General features: G+C 41.1%; 1 long non-coding RNA gene and 2 other non-coding genes across 3 annotated transcripts in view; 1 reads left to right on the top strand and 2 right to left on the bottom strand.

Moving 5' to 3' along the window:
- The first annotated feature begins 282 nt into the window (after positions 1 to 282).
- Positions 283 to 355, top strand: TRNAK-UUU (transfer RNA lysine (anticodon UUU)). Its single transcript has one exon. It is a non-coding gene; the product is annotated as a tRNA-Lys (tRNA).
- Positions 356 to 709: 354 nt separating this feature from the next.
- TRNAK-UUU (transfer RNA lysine (anticodon UUU)) lies at positions 710 to 782 on the bottom strand. Its single transcript has one exon. It is a non-coding gene; the product is annotated as a tRNA-Lys (tRNA).
- Positions 783 to 6,391: 5,609 nt separating this feature from the next.
- The window catches only part of LOC109033921 (uncharacterized), a 28,027-nt gene continuing 10,363 nt past the window's right edge, over positions 6,392 to 24,055 (bottom strand). Inside the window, exon 4 of the long non-coding RNA XR_011900415.1 lies at positions 6,392 to 7,189. This is a non-coding gene — a long non-coding RNA (uncharacterized lncRNA). The remainder of the gene's footprint in view (positions 7,190 to 24,055) is intronic.

Here is a 24,055-nt window from a genome sequence, read left to right as displayed (position 1 = left end):
TTTTGGCTGTTTTTAAATTTTTATAATGCGGTATACATCTTGATACTTTAATTTTTAATTTAATGTAGCCCTTTCTGCGTCAGTTTCCTGAAAAGCGAGGGGCTACGATTTCGTTAGGAAGAGATTTTTTGAGGAAAATAAATCGATTGCGATTATGATGATTATCGAATCGATTGCAAATATTGCATAATAATGGTTGAGTGCGTAAAATCAGTTTATTACCATGAGGAAATTCTTTGGCCCTCGATAGTTCACATCGACAGTAAATCATCCCGCATTACAGCCCGGATAGCTCAGTCGGTAGAGCATTAGGCTTTTAACCTAAGGGTCCTGGGTTCAAGTCCCAGTTCGGGCGGCAATGTTTTGGAGCACACGAAATGAATCTTAATTAATGCGGAATTGGTTGAAATTCTCAGATGGCTCAATTAGTTAGCACCCACAATTTTGTAACTATGAACAATTTTTGACCAGTATTTGTTTGCAACCAAGACTTGGGTCACAGTTTAATTTTAAATTGACACACACCTAAGTTAAATTGTGAATAAAATTAGTAAATTGAACGGTAAAAGATTAATTCATCTTCAGAATATGTTCTAAATTACCACATTGGGCGAGAGCTAGTCAAGCCTTGCAAGAGTTCCGGTCGAATGGTGTTTCTCTTTCCTACCTGAGAGATTACCTCACTGTCCTTTTTGCTGCAAAATTCTTCCGCCCGAACTGGGACTTGAACCCAGGACCCTTAGGTTAAAAGCCTAATGCTCTACCGACTGAGCTATCCGGGCTGCCAATAGATCAGTCTTTACTTTTGATCTGAACTAAACATGGGGATCGAGGTAACGCGTTTTATTTCATTCGAATAATACAATATGTATCTATGATTATCAAATATTTTGCTCCTATAAAATCGTAAGTTGCGAGAGGCAGTATTGCTCCTTGGCCATGAATACACAGAAAAAATTAAAGTGCTGACTTAACAAGTCAATTGCTAAAAAAAAAAAAAAATAAAAAAAAAGTGGCTACAATATTCTCATCGTATTTTCATCAAGATTTCACAACAAAAAAAATGCTACTTCAACCACTATTGTAAGCTAATTTAACCACGGGGGTGGCTAAAGTAGCATTTTTTTGTTGTAAAATCTACATTGAAACATCGCAGTCACTTTTTTTTAGCAATTGAATTGTCAAATCAGCAATTTAATTTTTTCCGTGTACCAGAAATGAAATTTTAATTAGAAAATATCCGCTGCGATACTTAATTCTGCACATTGCCTAGCGCACTGAAAAAAAATTCTCGGCGTTTTTACCAAGGTCCGTTTGTACCTTTACCATCTCACTTTTTTTTACCAATTATTGGTAATTTTACCAAGACAGACTAGTAAGCTTACCTAAAAACCGGTAATTTTACTGTTTTTTTCAGGTAAGAATACCACTTTTATTCGTAATCAATTCCCGGTAACTTTGCCATTTTATCTCGGTAATTGTACCACAGTCGATAGAAAATATTGGCGTTTTTACCGGGGTCCAGTAAAATTACTGAGATAGTTCAATAATGTTTTCGAGATTTCACGGTAAAATTACCAATTCCATAAATGGTAATTTTACCAAGAAAAAATTGGGATCAAATAGAACCCTGAATTCTTGGTGATTTTACCTTTTTCTTAGTAAATACACAGAGATTTTTTTTTCAGTGTGCGATACTTAATTTCTTACACTGCCTAGCTGTCCATTCCCACATCACGAGGCGGTCGCACGTTTTTCGAGAGGAGGACCCGAAGATATAGATGGTCGCGGGGGCGTCGAAGGGACCCGGGGGAAGGGGGGGTGGAAAGAGGGGGCGACATGGCAGAGGCGGAGGCGGCCGATGTTGAGCCGAGCGGAAACGGGATAAAATTCACTTAGCTCATTTTCGGAGCCCGAATCGACGCCCACAGTTGTCATTAAGCGACTCGCCCATCTTCGCATGGCGACAGGCCGAGGACAGGGACGCCCCGGCAGGGATTGGAGGACTCGAGGGTGGAGGGGTCATCCCGGTCCGGGATTAGCGCCGGTGATTCCGTCGAGTGGAGTTCGTTTTCCGGCCGCAGTATGGGAGTGTGGGCTCATCCCTTGCGGAGGGTGGTGGGGGGTGGCTGGTCCCTTTAATTACTTACTATCCCTCGCGTCGACACCGTGTAAAGACTTACGTAAGCGGTGTAGCCAACCTCACCGCGCTGTCCGGTTTTCAAGCTGGACGAAGCGGAAAAAAGTAGAGTTCCTTTATACTGAGAGTAAAAACAATGAAAATTCATTCCTGATTGGTTCCCGTATTTTAGGCCTTCACAGTGTCACAAACGGGAATAAATATTAAATTTTCACCAATTGTAAAGATTTACGTAAGCGGTGTAACCAACCTCACCGCGCTGTCCGATTTTAAAGCTGGACGAAGCGGAAAAAAGTAGAGTCCTTTTATACTGAGAGTAAAAACAGTGAAAATTCATTTCTGATTAGTTCCCGTATTTTAGGCCTTCACAGTGTCACAAACGGGAATAAATATTAAATTTTCACCAATTGTAAAGACTTACGTAAGCGGTGTAGCCAACCTCACCGCGCTGTCCGGTTTTAAAGCTGGACGAAGCGGGAAAAATAAGACCTCGCGCTTTTGACCAGCGAAAAATTTAAATTGGTGAACATGAAAAACGCTGCTTTCCTAATCATGGTTGGGTATTTGCCGTACGAGGTTTGCTAAATTAGAAACCGGATTTTGGTGATATAGCCCATTGTGCGTCCTAATTAGGTTTTCTTAAACGTTCCTGATAGCTGGTAACATATAGAGTACCTATATTGAGAGAGTATGGCCACTGGGTCCCATGGAGAGGCTTAGGACCCAAAAATGGCGGTGCTTTGTTTTGGTTTTTGAGGATGGGAGGGGGGTCATTGGGTCATTGCCAACTTTTGACGGTTATCACCGACCGCACTTGCTGCCAACCTTACTACATCTAAGATCATTTTTCTCAAAAATTGCACACGATTAGCCTTAAAAATATGTAAAAAAGTCGCAATAGTGCATTTGGGTAAAGTTCTCGTTACGATAAGCAAAGCAAACTACATTTTGAATCATTTTGCATTACATTAACTTTATGGCGTCCGCCATTTTTGGGTCCTAAGGGCTCCATTCAGCCTAAGATGGCTGAGCCAATCAGAGATGGTAACTCCAGTGGCCATACTCTCTCTTAAAATAGGTACTCTAGTAACATACTATAGAACGCTAGATTCACAGATTTTGTTTATTTTGATCAGTGTTCATTCTGTGACACCTTGAATACGAGTAAGTCAGGTGCGTTCTGCGATTTTCATCATGCGATCACTGATAGAGCAAATATTTAACATTGAATGCTGTAAACTCCGTATACCGTGTACATACAAGAACAACCATGAGGTTGCCTTACTTCAAGCCACATACCAACGAAGCTAATTAGGATTTTTGGAGTTTTTGAATGTAGCGTTCTTAAATATATTTTCAGCTATCAGGAAAGTCCTTAAGAAAACCGAATTCGGAAGCATTGTGGGTTAGTTATCACTCTCCTTTTTCGGTCTTGCACTACCTTTTTCAACCCCGAGGATGATTGGAGTTTCGTCTCCAGATCGTAGCCGTACCCTCAAGTTTTGTCACGGAAAATGACCCTATCCAAAAATGTAGGATCATTGTTAAAACGCTCAAGCAGCTAAAGGATAATGACATTCGGTGGGATTTTTGTTCAACGGACAACAATTAAGGGGCAAGTGATTTTTGCTCAAGCTGACATTGGAAACAAGCCCATTACGGACACAAATGTTAGTCTCTTTCATTGTCCGTTTTTTGAGCAAAATCAACGCCTAAAGATTGTATAAGCTTGGTGTTTACGAACGAAGTACCGAACTGTGACTACAGTGTTCCAGTAGACTCCTAATTTTCTGAAACTCGATGAATGTAGCTAGATAAATCTAAAAATATCTAAAACATTGGAGAAAAAACGGGAAACAAGGCTAAAAATGACACATTAAAAAGCCGAGACGTTTCGGCCCGAAAACTGAGCCTATTGAGCCTTTTTAGTCTTGTTTCCCGTTTTTTCTCCTATGTTTATGAATTATGATATCAGCATTGTCACGGGCTGCTGTTTCAGAAATTTTAACCTAAATCTAAACAGTGAGGTATGAATCATGATGGAACCAAATTCTCCGAAATAATTTTTCTAAAGTTCGGTGGGGTGTTGCTCATTTGTACTTACTAAAACTTAGGCATCGAAGCCACGGTTGGATTGAGCTTCCCTCCAAGTCAGGCAACCATGTGCGTTTGCAGAGTGCATTATCTGGGGACATGGGAAGTTGGGGACAGTGCGGAACTCATATTGAGTTGTGATGTGTTTAAATCCCTCTGTTTCCACAGTTTCATCACTCCTTTTTCCACTCGGTGTAATTCTCCGTGCTCATCCACCCTATCTGGCTCCCCTAAGTTTCACATCCTTAGTTGGGCATTGCCGAACGGTACTTTTGTAAATTTTCACCTCGTAAAATTGTTTGCTTCCTCTAGTTTTATTTTCAGTATTTTTTTTTTTTTCGATGGATGGATCACTAGTGAGACCATCGAGCCAATAATGTTTAAGGCTTTGTCGTGGGCAAATAGTCAAAAAGACGTTTTATTAAATGTCTGTATGTAATTAAATGCATGCAGATAGTAAACTTTTGAAAGTTCAAAAAGTTTCGTATATTTTTACAAAGAGCTCTCCAATATTCAATATTTTGAAAGTAAAAATTCATCTACCTGCGAAGTGCCATTGTATTTTTCTTTTCAAAATACTCCTCACATACGAGTACTTTAAACTGTCAAAATTGTGAAAACTCTGTATTTTAAAGAATGCAGTATGAAATGAAGGTTTATTTCTGGCCTAGACATTATTTGAGCAATCACTGAATGATGTAAAATTTTTAAAAATGATTCTTATCTGTGAAGACGAATTGTTTTGTCTATAAGTAGCGAAAGAGCCAGAATTTCAATCTGAGTGAGAATGTTTAACACTTAGCCTCGGCATTTGACAAAATGCCGGGTTTGATTATTTGCAACAAGGTGGTAAAGCAGTGCTGGATTTTCACTTTTTTGCGGGGAAAACAAGGCCAAAAAGTTCCAAAATTTCAATTAGAGTAAAAAATGTTGAGCTCTATTGAGTATCAGCACAAGACTGACATTCAGCTTGGACCAAGATTTTTAGTGTTTTTTTTTCTGGATTATTTGCCTACCAAAGCTTTCTTGCTGACAAGCTAATATCTATTGGTGCTTATCGGATTAAACTTCAGAATGATCAGGTAATCCTCGGATTTAATTCATCTCAGGCCACGAATTTCCCATCTAAATAACTACCAGTCCAATCGGGTCCGGATTGGTAATTTATCTTCTTTCCTCTAAGAAAGGTAGGTCAGTTACGTAGACTAACAGAGGAGATTTAAATTTTAGATCGGGAAGGGGTGAGACTTTAATTGACGGGCATCGATTAAACTGTCTAGAATAGTGCCCTGCCAAGGAAAAACGCCGTATGAGTCTTCAGGCGTTGCCAAATTTCCTTTGAAAAATCACTAATTTTGAAGAAAATTTGTGAATATTTTTCTTCCAATTTTTCAGGTAATTTTGCTTGTAATTTCATCTGAAGTTCCTGAAAACTTCAAGAAAAAATATTCATAACTGGCCTCAAAAAGAAACATTTTAGCGAAGGAAATTTGGCAACTATCGAATGTTCATCCTTAGCACAACAGTGAGAGTTTACGCTTCAAGCTATCGCGCCTTCAATTTTGCAGATGCAACACGGACATACATCGAGTACGAATAGTTGTATCTCTGCGCCGTCATGAATGCTGAATGCATGAATGCTTCCACGGCGGAACAGGTATCAGTGAAGTTATACTATTATCTCAGGTAGTTTAAAGACAAGATTTCATTCTTTTTGGAATTAAGGCGCACGAGTTTTGCTGGCATTTCGCAGCCATCAATAAACTTGATAAAGGAGAGTGATCATTATTTTTTTATTTTAGAAATTTAAAGACAAAAATCGATCGATTGAATACTATAATATCACATTCAGATAATCTTGGCTTCTAATTTGTCAAAAGTAAAACGTTTTTCGATCAGAACCATGTACAGGAACCTACAAAATCATATTGGATCTAAAAGCATAGAGAGATAGATACATGACAACAAGAAACACAATAAAACAGTGGGTAACGAGGCTAAAATTACAAAAATAACCACCGCACATTTCGGCTGGCGACCAGGCCATTATCAACTGCTTAAAAAAATGTACAAAATTAAAAACAAGGGTAAAATAAAAAAAAACCACCACATTCAAAAACCCGTGTGATCAGCCCCGACGAATAGAATTAAGTTTAGACATACCATCCGCGTTCGGGCTTCAGAAGCCGAAAGTACCGGGCGTATCACCCGGAGCAGTCAAAAGCTACGGCTCCGGCACCCGGAACTCTCGGCTTCTGAGCCCAGAACGGACGGTATGTCTATATAGCCCGTAACTTTTTTTAAGTGTGCTGTATATTACTAACAACGGACGCCTGAACTATTGAGTTTTGGACATTCGCCCTTTTCGCATCAATCCCGATTCTTTTATAAATCAAAGTATCAAAACTTGAAAGCAAAAATATTAGCGGCTGCTCAAATGAAGTGCTGCAATGCGCATTAACCTGTGCGAAGTGTTAACCTGTGTGATGAACAATGTGAAAACGGCTTCTGGAGCGCATAGAAATCGGAGAACGGTGACGGTCCTTTTCGTTCGTGGGAAGTCTTCCCTGTCTCGCCTTCTATTCTGCCGTGTTTCGTGGCAGGGCTGCTGTGAAGTTAAATGACCGGAAAATCCAGGCGACGGACAACAAAACGGGATGAAAGTAAAAGTAGCCAATCTGAATACGCGTAACGAATCCGCTAACACTTAAGCGAGGCAAAGGGTTGCCCAAGCAGAGTTGCCAATTCAAGAACTTTTTCTTTAAGCGGGAAGTTCAGATAGATAACACTCAAAAAATGCGTCCTTTGGCCGTTAATGTATCGTGTATTATCGATTATAGTTTGTTTTGGTAGTTTCCGTAATGCTCAATAAATTCTGAGTGGAATTTTCTCGAAGAATCACGTAATGCGGATGTTTCTGTGCTTGAATGCTTACCCTGATGAATGGTCCGTTTCCTAAATAGCAGAACATAGTGTAAATACTGAAATAAAATTCCGTTTTAATGCAAAAACATGGCAATTTTTTACTGTGAAATTGGTATGTTTTACATCATTTGGTCGATGAATTTCAATTGTGAGCAACAACAAGATTATTTCCAAGTGTCAGATAGATAGGTAATGCAAGGCAATGAAAAATTGCAACCTAAATCAATTATAGTGCAATAAATTCATGCATATAGGGCAAAAATAATGAAAATTGCGGTGTCTGCGCAAAGATTTTGGAAACCATCTTGGTTGACGCATAACCGAAAAAAAATAAAAAAAAATAAAAATAAAGGAATCTTGTTCTACGTGCAATATTGATAAAGAAATATAAACGTAAATGCCTAGTTCCTACTTCGTCGAGTGGTACAATGTAATCTGTATTACTTGGGTTGAAGTCGTCCTTTAAAATCGCACTGACAACTTAGCGTTTCACTGCCCCACATTCGCAAGGTCGTAAATTATAGCCCCGTTAAAAATCCGCTAAGCGAACGGCTCCGCGAGGCTCGTCGCCTCGTTTCCGGGAATATTTGCCGCCCTAATTTGCAGGTACGTGCTCCTTCAACCCTTTATGCACCGATACAAACAAACAAACAAGAGACACCCATGGTCAGCTGCGATGAAACAATGAGTCCTTTCTCTCGGACGAAGAAAGAAAAAGTCAGGAAGGGTAAAACAACGGTGATTCGCGATAGATCGACGACTATGCAAATATTTTCCGCACGGCGGGGTGTCTCGTGTCGTGAGTGTAGTTCTGCTCTGACCCACTGAACTAAAAAGCACCTTTTCTTCCTCTCCTTTTGCCTTTAAAGTTGTACTCGGCAACGTCTGCCGTCCAGCGGGCCGATTATTGAAATTGATCGACAAAGCTATAGCCAAAGATGACAAAACGGATATGGAGGAAGTACCTATTGGATGGAAGTTGGTAGTTGCAATGGACAAAGGCAGTAGGCAATAGACCAACTAACGGCTACCCACAAGCAACCCGACAGTTAGTCCATCATTTTCTCCCTTAGTCTATAAGAATTATACATTTCGACCAGTAGGATCGCTCCATACCCCCTATGTCTTCTTTGTCTACATCTTTGTCTATCAATTTCAATAATCAGCCCACTGTGGCGTGGTGTGCTTTGCGATATATCGATTGATCTGTCATTTAAACCTATGGAAAAGGATCGATTAACAGGGTGTTCGCAGCGGACATCTTAATAATCGATTCTTTACCACGGATTCAAATGGGGAAATATCGATAATCGATCATTCACGCCACGCCGCGCCACTGCTGCCGTCCACAGCAAAAACGTCGTAACTCCACTCAAAATGTTTTCTTTTTTTCCAGCACGGACTGCTCTTTTACAAGAAAATTCAATTGCCACAAGGCTTTATTTTTTCACTTTCAGTTCCTGATGTTGTTGTAGAATTAATTGAAAGATTGAAGGAAGAATGTTTGTAAGGTTTACTGTAAAACAGCATTTTGTCAGAAAAAATTGTAAAATTGTTACGGCGTTCTTACTTTGGACGGCAGAAGTCTTATTGCATTTTTCAGGTCACCTTTATTTTCATTGTGTATTTTTTTTGGAAAAAATTGTGCTGCTTTTTTTACAAATTCATGATGAGCTATTGAAATGTGCAGGAAATATAGCGATATCAATGACCCAAGTTTTAAACCACCTGTTTCCGTTTGAGGCGTAGCAGGCTTACTGTCATAATTTATTTTTTTATTTATTTATTTTTTTCCAGGGGGGGGGGGTTTATCCAATTAACGTAATTTCTTGAAAATGTCCTTGAATTTTCTTGACCCAAATTGTCTCAAATCAACATGACTATCTCCTCTGGGGGAGTGAAGTTGCTGGTGCATACACAATCTAGAGATAGGTCTAAAAATAAAAAAATAATCATATGTTAAGTTAAAAAAAGAAAAGAAAAAAGCGAGTGTCGACACAGCTAAAAAAAGAAGAGAAGTATTCGGGCCTCGTTTTATAACTCTCTTTCCGAACCTGAGCGATACCTCATTGCCAGCAAAGAGCGGAAGCGGAACTTAGCGAGTTTACGCTTCACGCCATCGCGCCTTCAATTTTGCAGATGCAGCACGGATATCCATCGAGGACGAATAGTTGTATCACTGCGCCGTCATCAACGCGCGTCCTTTCCCTTGCTCTATTTCCATTCTGTGTTCGTCTCCGTTTAGTGTATTTGTAGTGGTGCTTCGAGGGCTACCCAAACAACACTGTCGAAGGTAGGGGAGACGTGTGATCGGGCTTTGTTTCCTAACTTATCTCCTGAATTTGAGTGACACAACTGGCAGCAAAGAGCAGAGCATTGCGCGATGAGCGAGCACACCTCGCGACATTGCACCTTTAATTTTGCAGATGTAACACAATTATGAATAGTTTTGCCTTGTGTACTTGAAACTTATTTAGCATGGACTCTAGACGAGGACGAGATTTTTTGATTAAGGTTTCGGGAATGGGATTGCAGTCAAGAATGTCTCATGAAGGAAGAGAATTGGTGATTCGAAAGATACTGGATGTGCAGAAATTCCAAGAAAGTGACCTTTCATATGCAAACATTTTTGGTTGTCGGAATAGGTTTATTAACCCTCAAGTTGTCTTGCCTTTCTCTGGCTACCCCGTAAAATATTTTGGTACGGTATAATGAGCACGGAGGGCGCTTTTTGCTGGAAGAAACTGAAATTTCGGTCGAAGGACCAACCTATCCAGTTGCCAGAACCAAATGTATTGGGAATACCGGATACAGAAGATTCAATTCTACAAACTGAAGGTACAGTTCAAATAAATTAGAGAACTGTAGTTCGTGTGCAGCAAATTTCATACCATCAAAAGTTACGTTTGCCCCTAATTTCCAATTTTCTGGTAGGCCTCGGGGGCAGCCGCAAGTTCTCTCGGTTCCTCTCTCCCTTTTTTCAACTCAGACGGGCACATCATTCCCTCTTCTAAGAACTCTCTAGGGCCACGCACCCAGATTACTTTCCCATCTGCCTCCCCGAAGGCAGTCATACACTGCCGTGCTAGGGAAAAACGTCGTATGAACATTCGAGAGTTGCCAAATTTCCTCCCATAAAATCTGTATTTTTTCGGAAAAATATGCAAATTTTTCCTTGAAAGTTCCTGATTCTTTAGGTTAAAGTGTGAGCGAAATTGGATGAAAAATTGGAAAAAATTATTCAGAATTTTTCCAGTAATTTCTTTCTTTATTGAGGGTAATATTGCAACGTCTGAAGGCTCATACGGCGTTCTTCCTTAGCACGGCAGCACCGTCCATGGAGCGCTGAGAGGTCGTACGTACTCAGTTCCCACCATCACTTTTAGGTTAAAGTGTGAGCAAAATTGGATGAAAAATTGGAAAAAATTATTCAGAATTTTTCCAGTAATTTCTTTCTTTATTGAGGGTAATATTGCAACGTCTGAAGGCTCATACGGCGTTCTTCCTTAGCGCAGCAGCATACGGAGAAAAAAACTTCGTGCGTGGGACCCAAAGTTTAGGTCATATGGATCTATGAAGTTCTCGGATTGAGCATCTGAACACTTTAGATCTACCTGTCGAGGTTCGGATCACACATCTGAAACTTCAGTTCTTTACGTCTAAAGTACTTCGGTATTCACATCCGAAAAACTTGTTCTCACATCTGAAGTACTTCAGATGTAAGAACTGAAGTTTCAGATGTGTGATACGAACCTCGACAACTAGATCTAAAGTGTTCAGATGCTCAATCTGAAAACTTCAGAGATCCATATGACCTAAACTTCGGGTCCCACGCACGAGGTTTTTTTCTCCGTGCACAGTCCATAGGGCGCTGAGAGATCGTACGCACTCAGTCCGCACCTCCACTTGGAGCGACTGTTCTGACCTTTGTCGACCACCCCGTGTTCCGGGGCCTTGAAAGGGCAACGGGAATGGCGGGATAATCCGTGCGAGTGAAACTGATTCCGATTCCGAATGTTCCGAACGATTCTGATTGTCCGTCACTCCGTGGAACAAGTAGCAGCGCGGCACGCACACGCACACGGTGCCCGACTCCCGAGAAACAACAAAGGGTAATTTTTAGTGATCATTTATTAGGAGCTCTGCCTAGTCCTTCACCGGGTGACCCACATTCGGCTAATGATCCTGCTCACTGCTCCCCGCTGCACTCGCTTCGCGGACCCGCGGTGCAATGTCTCCGGTCAATGATGCCAGATTTTGTAGTGAAAACAGGGATTTTCAGATATTTCTTGTGAAACCAATCGAAGTTTTACGCTAGGTGAACCTTGGGAAAAAACGCTTAGTTATGACTTAGGAGGAGGCGAAATTTCAGAAATATCAAAAAAATTCGGTAACGTTGCATGGTGTCAACGATCATGACGTCAACAAACCAAAAATCTGATCATAGAGTCAACGATTGTTGACGTCGTGCTCAGGCAGTTAAACGTAAAAATGGGCCCTGAGCATGGTGTCAACGATCACGGTGTCAACAAACAGGAAATTGTCTTCCTCACAAGTAATATTAAAAAAATAAGTTTGCAGGAGAGGTTTGGACCACGTATTGTTAGAGTAGGTAACGTTACGACAGTAAAATTTGACATTCTGTATCTGGTATTCCCGATAAATTTGGTTCTGACAACCGGATGGGTTGGTTCTTCGACCAAAATTTCCATTTCTTGCGGGGAAAAGCGTCATTTGTCCTCATTATACCGTACCAAAATATTTCACTGGTTAGCCAGAGAAAGGCAAGAAATGTTGAGGATCAATAAACCTATCCTGATGACCAAAAATTTTTGCGGATGAAAGTTCACTTTCTTGGAATTTCTGGACATCCAATTTCTTTCGGACGACCCATCCTCTTCCTTCATGAGACATTCTTTGACTGCAATCCCATTCTCAAAATCTTAATTAGACAATCTTGTCCTCGTCTGGAGTCCATGCTATGTAAGTTTCAAGTACACAAGGCACAACTATTCATAATTGTGTTACATCCGCAAAATTAAAGGTGCAATGTCGCGAGCGTGAACTCGCAATGCTCTGCGCTTTGCTGTCATTAAGGTATCACTCAGATTCAGGAGAAAAGTTAGCGAACGAGGCCCGATCACACGTCTCTCCTATCTTCAACAGTGTTGCTCACGTACCCCTTGAAGCATCACTACAAATAAAGTTAACGGAAACGAACACAATATGGAAATAGAGCGAGGGAAAGGATGCGCGTTGATGACGGCGCAGAGATACAACTATTCGTACTCGATGGATGTCCGTGTTGCATCTACAAAATTGAAGGCGCGAAGGCGTGAAGCGTAAACTCTCAAAGGTCTGCTTCCGCTCTTTGCTGGCAATGAGGTATCACTCAGATTCGGGAGGAAAGTTATGAAACGAGGCCCGAATACGTCTCTTCTTTTTTGGCTTCGTCGACATTCGATTTTTTCTTCTTTTTTCAACTTGACGTCTATTCTTCTTTTATTTGTAGACCTATATATCCACATCTCGTATGTACCAGCAACCTCACTCCCCAGAGGAGATGCTAGGGTCAATTTGACTCGGCTTTGGGGTTTCTAGGAGTATTTGTCAAAGAGAAATTCTCTGAAACTCGATTTCTTATTTTTTTCTCAATTTGATGCCTGATTATGTTTTTACGATGTACCTGTACTCCTCCACCTAGAACTCGAATGTACCGGCGCCATGCACCCCGCGGGCCACATGTGTTTAGTAAACCTCAGGTCAATTTGACCCGGCATAGGCATCTGGGTTAATCTTCGGTTAAAGACACACATTTATGATTCAAAATAGAGGATTTTTGTCTCACTTCTAAAAGTTTATAAACCTGCTGGGGGCAGGACTGCAAAATTTGATGAAAAATAAAATCTTGAAACTTCACGTCAAATATTTCATGAAATCTCAGAAATCTATGAAACACATTGAAAAATACCGGTTCCTTTTCATGTTTCAAAATGTAAAAATTGTGACTTTCTTCTATTTGGCCGTGCAACCCAAAAACGCCGTAAATACCATTATGAATTTTTTGGGAACAATGTATCATGGCTGAAAAACTTGTGTACCTTGGAACAATGTTTTTACCGAATTGCTTCGCAAATACTATCAAGAACTTAACCTGAAAATTAGAGATGCATGGGTAAAACAATTTTTATTTTATAAAGAGTTAAGTTCCTAAAAACAATAGGGAAAATTTAGATGGATTTACGGCGTTCTTGCTTAGCACGGCAGTATTTGCCCGGGATAAAGTATGCTCATTCGTCGCCTTAAGGCAGTAGAAACGGTCACACGTTGTAAAATTCATGCACGTTAGCAAATTGTGTGTCGAAGTGCGGGCTGCATACTCTAGCCCCTGAAGGATATGAAATATTTCACAGCCTCGTGAAATTTCATGAAATATTTCACTGAAATTTTCAATATTTCATTTCTTTCTAACGTTTTATGCCACCTTTCCACGGGGGGGTTATGCTTACTCCTACGATTTCACATAATACAGTATGATTCGGCGTTGAAAATCTACGTCAAAAAGGAGTTTTTTCCCCGCGACTCGGCAACCGGAGCCCGCGTTCACCGCTCGCGATGACTCCGTATGACGCGATGCGGAGCCTGCGAAAAATAAATCACCACGCGCACCGCTGCCCCGTTTCCTGCCCCCACCCCCCCTCCCCCCCACACACACATAACCCGGCCCCCGCGCTCATTCAGCCAAAAAAGCGATCGGACACTCCGCGTCGTGAATTTGTAAGGAGCGGGGAATTTTTTCGCATTATTAATGATCCCCGGGTTGTTTTTTCCGCTTTCTTTTCGAAAACGAAACTGTTTCGAATCCGACGCGCCGCGATCCACTTTTACTCGGCTCCTGCAGAAGCTCCACCGGTGGCCGCGACCGGGGGCCGCCGCCGCACAATGGGTCAAATCTACGGGAAAATTCCGACAAAAAAGCGGGAACTTCACTAAAAAAAAAAAAAGAAAATTTGCGGTCTATGTAACATACCGTCCGTTCCAAGTTCAGTGGTCGAAACTTCCGGGCACTGGAGCCGTAGCTTCGATGGCTCCGGATGCTACACAGGGAAAAAAATTTCGTGCGCGGGACCCGAAGTTTAGGTCATATGGATCTCTGGAGTTTTTGGATTGAGCATCTGAACACTTTAGGTCCAGCTGTCAAGGTTCGGATCACACATCTGAAACTCTAGTTCTTACATCTAAAGTACTTCAGATGTGAGAACCGAAGTTTTTCGGATGTGAGAACCGAAGATGTTCGGATGTGAAAACCGAAGTACTTCAGATGTAAGAACTGAAGTTTCAGATGTGTGATCCAAACCTCAGCAGCTGGACCTAAAGTGTTCAGATGCTCAATCCGAAAACTTCAGAGATCCATATGATCTAAACTTCGGGTCCCACGCACGAAGTTTTTTTCTCCGTGCGGAACTTTCGGCCTCTGAGCCTGGACGGTATGTCTAAATAGCCCGTAAGTATACACGGAGGAAAAAACTTCGTACGCGGGATCCGAAGTTGAGGTCGTATGGATCTCTGAAGTTTTCGGATCACGTTTCTAAAAACTTGAGGTCCAGCTGCCGAAATTCGGGTCAGACATGTGAAGTACCTCGAAACATACCGAAGGGTTCGGGTCACACATCTGAAGTACTCCGGTACATACCGAGGAGCCTCAATGTCTGACCCGAACTTCGGCAGCTGGACCTCAAGTTTTCGGATGCGTGATCAGAAAACTTCAGAGATCCATATGACTCAACTTCGGGTCCCACGCACGAAGTTTTTCTCTCCGTGTACGGCTTCCAAGGCCGGAGTTTTTTTCCAGTGTTTAAAAGCTCATAACTCCGTTGATACAAAACGCCTAGGTTTTAAAAATAGCTCCATTGGTTTTCTCGTTAAGTTCCCTTCCAAAAGCACCTCTTGAATCTTGAAATATGATCAAATAAACATCAAATTTTGCAATTTTTGTCGGAAAATGTATGTCCGACCTCTTTCAAAGTGTCTTTCCACTGTGTGGCAACTTCACTGAAAAAAGTTGCGGTCTATGTAAACATACCGTCCGTTCCAGGCTCAGCGGTCGAAAGTTCCGGGTACTGGAGCCGTAGCTTCAATGGCTCCGGATGCTACGCCCGGAACTTTCGGCCTTTGAGCCCGGACGGTATATCTATATAGCCCGTAAGTACGGCTTCCGGAGTTTTTTCCAATGTTTAAAAACTCATTACTCCGTTGATACAAAGCGCTTGGGTTTTAAAATAGCTCCATTGATTTTCTCATTAAGCTTCCTTCCAAAAGCACCCCTTGAATTTTGAAATATAATTAAATCGACCTCGAATTTTGCAATTTTTGTCAGAAAATGTATGTCCGACCTCTTTCAAAGTCTCTTTCCACTGTGCGCCGACCAATGGCGCCCTGCCCGACCTTTCTCCGGTCCCGGTATTCGACCATTAGGACGTATTTAAAGCAAAATAACCTATCTCCATCGTGGGGTGGGCCCTGTTGTGAAAGTATTCTAAAGGGTTCTAGGGTTCAAGTCCCAGTGGAGATGGTTCCGTTTGATTTGAATATGATCATTACTCTGCCCTTTCCTCCGTTTTGCTACGCTTCTCCGACGGGGTTCTCTGTTTCTCGGCTGTGCCTGTCTTCCCTTTTTGCCTAGTCATCCTGAAGGAGAATTCAGGTCTTATTTTGGTATTTTGTTCCTTACTAGGAGAAGCGACATTATCCTGAGGTCGTCAATTTTTAGCCAAGTGTGAGATTTATGCCCCAATACCTGAAAATTTCACCGATTATTCTAGGCACACCTAAATACGAGTAATTTTTAACTACCTACCGCACTGATGTCGCAAATTTCAATCAATGCTTTCTTTTTTGACGAATAATTACCAGAATTTTGAAATTTTGAGGAACAAATTTGGGGCTCAATGTTTTTTTGAAATCAACAGATAGATATAGGTCCTCCAAGTAGAGGTAAATTTGTGTCCCTAGAATCCGATAGATCCAAAAATTAATGCATACCATAGAGGGTTACAGATTTAGAATGGAAGTGAGTACGAAGTAGGTACATTATGTTATTTGATAGGTCAACCAATTGAGTTCGACTTGCAGCCTCTAGACAGCGAATGCCCTGATTGATCCGCATGATTTAAAACAGGTCACCAGGGGGCTGATTATTGAAATTAATAGACAGAGCTGTAGACAAAGAAGACAAAAGGAATAAGGAGGGATTCTATTGGTAAAGGTGGGTGGTTGCAATAGGCAGAGGAGGTAAACAGGTCGCCAGCGGGCTGATTATTGAAATTAATAGACAGAGCTGTAGACAAAGAAGACAAAAGGAATAAGGAGGGATTCTATTGGTGGAGGTGGGTGGTTGCAATGGACAGAGGAGGTAGGTAATAGACTAACCCACAAGAGACCCTATACTTAGTCCATCATTTTCTCCCTCAGTCTGATGGAGCCACCTATTTCAACCAATCGGATCGCTCGATACTCTCCATGTCCTCTTTATCTATTGCTCTGTCCATCAATTTCAAGTATCAGCCCACTGATACTATCCGCAGCCAGTTACAAACTTAGTAAGAATTCGTGGGCCCACATCGCAATTTATACGACTTTCGATTCGTCTCCAGAGACTCTAAACCTGCGACCTTCGAGAACAGGGACCTGCGTAGTTCCGCTGAGTGAAAAGCACATAACCTCAATGAAAACCTGACGTAGTCAGGTGTTTTTGCATACACAGAAAAAAATGGATGGTGCTGGCGACAGAACCTTTTGTTCATACGGCTCCCACAGTTTCTTTGTTACACTTACAGAACTTTCTGTCGTGGGAACAGAGTACTCTGTTCCCACGACAGAAGTTCTGTTCTCACAACAGAAAAGTTCTGTAAGTGTAACAAAGAAACTGTGGGAGCCGTATGAACAAAAGGTTCTGTCGTCAGCACCATCCATTTTTTTCTGTGTAGTAGCGGGGAGCGTGAACTCGAAAGAACCACGACCTACCACAATTGAATAATGACTCGGCGATAAAGACGAGCGTCATTATTATCCAATCGGGTTTGATCGATCACCAAGGCGACAAAGCTTGTTGCCATAAACAACCCGAGCCGACTAATTGAACAGCTTCATCGAAAAAACACTCACGCGCGGTACAGATACATCAGCACTTACGTCCTTCTTCAAATACGTCAATTCCCACGACGGTATTTTCCTGCACGGTGCGATTCCGTCTGGTTTTTCGATTCGATCATGATATGTTTATAAATATTTGTGTTCGGGGTGACATCCGTTTCGAAATCCCGAGCCCGGGGCTTCGGGCGATATTTTTAAGCCCTGGGGACTTCACGCTTTGAATTCGAATGCGATAAAATCTGGTTCCCCCGAAACTGAATTCGTATGGAGCTAAAGCTGGAAGGGATAAATATTCCACGGTGTGACTGGATCAGAAAATGGATCCGCCCCTCGTAAAAATGGACTTTACTTTCTTTCAGATTTTGATTTTGATACGCTTCCGTTTCCTGCAAGCCCTAGAAAAGCAAGTTTTCGTAGGCATCCACGAGTCTGTTCTGCCGTGGAAGCATTCATGCATTCAGCATTCATGACGGCGCAGAGATACAACTATTCGTACTCGATGTATGTCCCTGTTGCATCTGCAAAATTGAAGGCGCGATAGCTTGAAGCGTAAACTCTCATTGCCGTGCTAAGGAAGAATGCCGTATAAACATCCGAGAGCTGCCAAATTTCTTTCGATGAAATGTTTATTTTTTCGGAAGGCTATGAATATCTTTCCTTGAAATTTTCCGGAGCTTCAGGTAAAATTGCGAACAAAATCATCTGATAAATTGGAAGGATAATATTCTATAAGTTTACCAGGAAAAAAGTGTTTTATCAAAGGAAATTAGGCAGCGCCTGAAGGTTCATATGGCGTTTTTCCTTAGCACGGCAGTGTTGTCCGAAGTAAGAGTCCAGTGGAGGTCTCTGAATAAAAATTTAGAAGAAAATAGATGAAAATTATTATTCAACTTGATTTTTCCAGCAAAAATTGAATCTAGTGAGAGCTAAAACGATCATTAAAATTTAAAACCATGATATTATTGTATTCACTCAAAATATTTTTTTTATTTAAAAAGATCATGACTGAGAAGACGTGTCTGGGTTTTCACTAGTGCTTGATAAGATTTTTCGAAGGAACCAAAATTAAAGCTTCCCAGTATTGGACCAATAAAAAGTTTTCAGGGGATCGAAGTCTTCAATTTGCATAAATTCAGACCATAGTGAAATTTATCAAATCCGATATACGATCAAATCAAGAAAACCAACAAGTTTCAATCGCTTTCAATGGCACAATTTTTTCAGCAATATTTTTAAAAGCATACTTTGATTTGAAAAGCTTTCTCGACCAAGTGCCACTGAGATGAGATGCGGGGGAGTAGCATGTAGTATGTAGCTGCCTTTACAAAATGTAACTTCCCGCAAGAAACTTACTTTAAAATTATTCAAACGAATTTGCCTGTGAACGCAAGTTACATTCAAACGTGTTGGGACGCACTTTATCCTCGGAAAGTTACCTAAAGAAAACTTCTCTGAATTGCTTTATTAAAATGGAAAACTGGGTTGTAATCAAACTTTCGGTGCTTTGCCGTGTTACCACAACTAAGTGAAAGAGTGCAGAATCTTTGCCGCGCCTCCGTTTTGACCTACTTTAAAAGTCAAGGAGGGGTTGCGGTTGCCGACAAAAAGTTTTCAAGTTAAAGTTTAATCTGAACAGATCGTGGGTTGTATACATTGCCCTTAGGGCCAGCGATGAAGTATGCATCTTGGTATAGCTTTGATTTGTTTGAAATCGACACCCTGATGACATAAGGGCGTTACTAAACACTCTGCAATGAACCTTGTTGTTCATAGAATTTAATGCTTTCCCAGACTCACCTCAATTTGTAGCTAGGCCTTTTTGTCAGCCGGGCGCCAAAATTACATGTAATTTTGTGAAGTCGCGTGCACGCGACTTCACGGCCGTGCTGCGGAGGAACACCCCATGAATTGTCTGATGTTGAGTGATGTTCTCGAGAGAAAAAATATTTTTCAGGGACATCTCCGATGTTTCAGGGAATTTTGTATTACAAATTGATTTTTTAAAAACAGTTTCTAGACCGATGTAATGCTTAAAAGGGGGTCTGTCCCGGTTGGCATCCAAATAAGATGCATTAAATACGGCTATATCAAAATATGCACCTATTCGAGAAATAATTTTAAAAAAGTTGAAGTACACCAAGCTCAAATGTCCTTTCCATTTAATGTAGGTAGAATATAAGCCTTAGTAAATAATAGGCTTTTCGTGCCTGCCCTCTTCCAAAGCAGATTGAAAGTTGTATGTAACAAATTAAGATGAAAAAAAAAATAATATTTTTATCTCTAATTTTAAAAAAGAAAATGAAGATTTTAAGAAAGTTTGCCATCCACAACTGAATTGCACTTAGCAAAAAGGAACCACCGCGATTCCAGTATTGTGAAAATTTTGCTTCTTCATAATTATCTAAAAAAAATCTTCCAGAGTAGCTTATAACTTTTGCTTCCCACCCAAAAATTGTTGATTTTAAAAGAAAATAATTGTGTCGATTTTAATACTGTACATAAATTAAGTGTTTTTATAAGAGAAGAAGAAGTTGCACGATTTTGAAAACGCTGTGATCGCGCTGGTTCTTGTTTGTTAAATGCTTTCAACTACATCTGCCCAAGTTGTTGTTGTTTTTTAAATTGCTAAAAACACGCTTTCATTATACATCCCGAAGTTTCCTCCCCACACATCAAAACATAACTTTTTTAAAACAAACTCGATTATCGAAACTGTATAGTTATGTCGGCAAACGTGTTTCTTCTCATTCTTTTCCTTGTTTTTTTCCTGGAGTGAAGACACACAAGATTGGTCTCCTTGGGGGTTTAGTGCCGAAAGCCCTTTTTAGTTCTCCCCGCCCGCTCTCATATGGTTCCCGTGGGGTTCACGCGCTGGAGGAATGAATCCCGCGTCTAGCTCTCTCTCTCGGACTAGTCACGTCATTTTTGATATTTCAAAAGAAATCACCGCAAAATTCGGACGGTCAGCCTTTTTAGAAATATAACGACGACAGCTCAATTTTGGTTTACCCATGGGTATCGCGGCGAGGGTATCCTGTCGGCAAGCTCTCACATAGTTTCTACACATTGTTCTAGTTGTCCGATTCTGACGCACTAAAGGAAAAACGCCGAGAGCATTCGAATGATGAACAAATTATCGTTCATAAAATATTTATTTTAGAGGAAATTTATGAAAAAACAAAATGCCGCACAGTGGAACGAACTAATGGAAGAGGCCGGACATGAAATTGTTGGCTAGAATTTCAAATGTTTTATATTTATTTCGTCACAAATTCAGTTTCAAAGGGTGTTTCTGAAAGAAAATTTCACGAAAAAACCAATAGAACGACTCTTAAACTCTCTCTGCTTTTCATAGTGTCGAAAGTATAAACTTTCAAAGTTTCCAAATTTTGTCCGACTTCTCCTATTGATCCGGTCTAATGTGTGCCGGCGGACATTTTGAAACGTTGCATGGCGCTTGTGAAACTTTGGCCAGGCGGTGACGATAATAGCAAACTCTCCGGTGATGAAGTTTTAAGACCCAGAAGGAATCGTTGCGACCGTTATTAATTATTTCCTCATTTTTGACAAACGAAGACCCAGCTTTCAAAAACGTTCTTGCACCCTTTAATCCGGACGGATTAGGCGATAAATAAAAAAACAAACATCTTTCATTGGCTTCAACTCGGTATGAAGGCATTAACGACGAATTCACAATCACAGCGGAGACCCGAAGTAATCCCACCGAAATTGAAAAACGGAAGGGTTTTTTCGTGAATTAAGAGATCCATTCAGAGGAATTTAAGCGTGCAGGAGGTCGTTTAAAAACGCATCAATCGGGTTTGAGTGCACTCGGCGAGCGCCGAGAAATGTAAACTCGGAGCGCCTCAGCATCTTCATATTTACATCAGAAAAGAATGGGTTTACGAAACAAAGCGCGGAGAGGAGACCGAGAAGGGAGGGCCGTCGAGAAAAGGGGAGGGGATAAAAAAGAATAAAATGAAAATACAGAAAGAAATAACACCGACGAAGGGTGGGTCGGGGCTGGAAAAAAGTTATTTTCTTCCACATCCACGACCCTTATCATCTTCAAATTGACAGGGGATGCTTCGGCTCCTCAGCCAATCATAGCGCGGGGCCGGGGATCGACGCCACCACCCGAGGGTGAGATTATGTTTTTCACATTTTAAAAAGAACGAATTCCGAAGCGTAAAAAATGGAACTGCTATGCGACGGATCGGAGAGAGAGCTTGGAAATAAATTCGAAAAAGGTCTTTGTTCGCTGTGCGAAACAATATCGTCGGGGTGGTGGCGGCGGTGGGGGGAGGGGGGGTTCGCCCTCGTCGGACGCCGCTACGGGGGGTTTTCGGGTTTCCATAAGTTTGAGATTGGATATAAATGAAATGAAAATAAGGACGACCGGAGCCTGAGGTCGGCGGGTGGTCGGGTAGATCATGGTTGTGGTTGTTGAGGGTGTTCCAGGTATGGAGGGTCCTGGTGCAACCCCAGAATATTGCCACGGAAGCAACCTCGAGAATACGTTTACAGGAAACTTTTTGGAACGCTTAAAAAAATTTAATCTTCGCTTCTTTGGCACTGAAATCGAAGATTCGGGGAGGAAAATGTTAAAAACTTGAAAACTTGAATGTGAATAAGACTGGTTTGTGTGACGGTTTCAAATTTAACATCTCAGACTTTTTAAACAACCGGAATCAGGGCTAAAGCTTCATTCAGCCATCGGCCTCAGAAGAATTGGTAGAATTTGCTAACTCGATTAAAGAAAAATAGCGGCCTATAATTTTATTCCAATTTTAAGGAGCATCATATTAACCTAAACTTCGAAAAGGTTAAACAAACCGGAGAATCACATTTCGTGCGTTGTTCATAAAATAAAATAAAGGAATAAAATGTTTACCAGAATACGCATTTTAAAAGAGGATAAATTAACTGTTTATTTTCCTGGATGCGTTTTGGCTGGATGCCATTTTAAGGTGGGAAGAGGCCTTGCTGAAGATGGCATTTTGCCGGAATGCATCCAAAAAACAGTCAAATTTTCTTATTTTAAAATGCGTGTTCTGCTTCAAAAAAAAAAAAAAAAAAAAGAAAAAAAAAAAACTGATTTATAACATTCTAAATGTAAAAAAGTGTGCGACAACTCACAAAACGCTTAATTAACCGCCACAGCAGTTAGTTTTATATCTTGACATTGCTAAAGTAACTGCTGCAGCGGATAACTCAGCGTTTTGTGAGTTGGCACACGTTTTTTTCCATCCGGAATTTTAATCAGCAACCTTTTTTTTCGGTGTGGTAAACATTTTATTCCTTTATTTTATGAAACAACCCGGTTATACCCGGGATCTACCAGCGAGGGGAAGGAGGAAGACCTAGATAAAGCGGAAAACTGACTTGAAGCCGAAAGCTTTTTCAATTTTCTATCAGCGGTAGCGCCGAATCGGAAACCCTTTATCGTCTGGGAGCGATCGCTCATCAATTAGACGGGCGGTCGTTGCGCCTTCATCCGCCTTATTTATGCAACCCGCATTCAAATTGCGGAAGAACCGCCGCTAATCCGCAATCCTCATCCACTCCGCTTTCGGAGTGATTAATTCGGTTCTGTTTTAAGAATCGCGGAACGGTTATTGTGCGTCGTCCCGACGGAGGAACCGAACCGGGGAACGGCGCCGTCTCGGAACGGAAAACCTCCGTTGCCAGAATGTACGTCATATTACAATTAAAGGCGGAAAAATCCTAGGGGAAAACAAAACCAGAATTACACTGAAAAAAAAAGAAGAAACGGGATATATAGACATAAACTGTCCGCTTTTCGGGCTCCGAGGCCGAAAGTTCCGGGCGCTGGAGCATAGCTTCGATTGCTCCGGGTGCGACGCCCGGAACTTTCAGCCGCTGAGCCCGGAACGTAGACGGTATGTCTATATAGCCCTAAGTACGGCCTCCACGGCCGGAGTTTTTTTTTCAGCGCAGACTTTTTCGCCCTAAAAAGTTTGTAGAACACTATCAATTTTGAGATTTTGTAGACTGAGCTCTTTTTACCGCAGACAGGAGAAAAACCAGGAGGAACAACGGAAAACATGGCTAAAATACAACAATAAAACACCCGAGACGTTCCGTCTCAAAACTGAGTCATTTTCAGTTGGAAAATATCGAATCTCTTCGGTCTCGGATTTCGGCCAACACATGAGACTCAGGTTTTTTCATCGATATTGTTTTTATTTTTAATTTATTTTTCGACTGAAAATGACTCACTTTTGAGTCAAAACGTCCCGGATATTTTATATTATATTTTGTTGTATTTTAGCATTGTTCTCCGTTTTTCCTCCTTGTTTCTCTCCCGTTACCATTGTCTCGGGCTGCTTCGTAAAAATATGCATCTATTTTACGATAGACCTGATTTACAGATGAATCACTAAATACAAAAAGGGCACATGTCCAGAAAACCAAATTGTTCAGGAGACACAAAAACCTGTTTATTTCGTGGTAGATATTTTTTTAAACATAACGACTTTCCAAAAAATATCTACCACGAAATAAACAGTTTTTTGTGTCTCCTGAACAATTTGGTTTTCTGGACATGTCCCCTTTTTGTATTTAGTGATTCAGATAGTCCCGCAAATGGGCTACAACCATCAAAACACGGTTATGTGATCAGCGCAACTGGCCCATTTTTCCAAAAGACACGTTTCCAAAATCCCAAATTCGATTCATCTCGGTGGGTGGATCCAAGCTCCAAAGCTGACAACAGCGAAG

This window comes from Bemisia tabaci, chromosome 8 (genome assembly GCF_918797505.1).
Source record: "Bemisia tabaci chromosome 8, PGI_BMITA_v3".
NCBI lineage: Eukaryota > Metazoa > Arthropoda > Insecta > Hemiptera > Aleyrodidae > Bemisia > Bemisia tabaci.
This window is presented reverse-complemented; position numbering and strand designations above follow the sequence as displayed.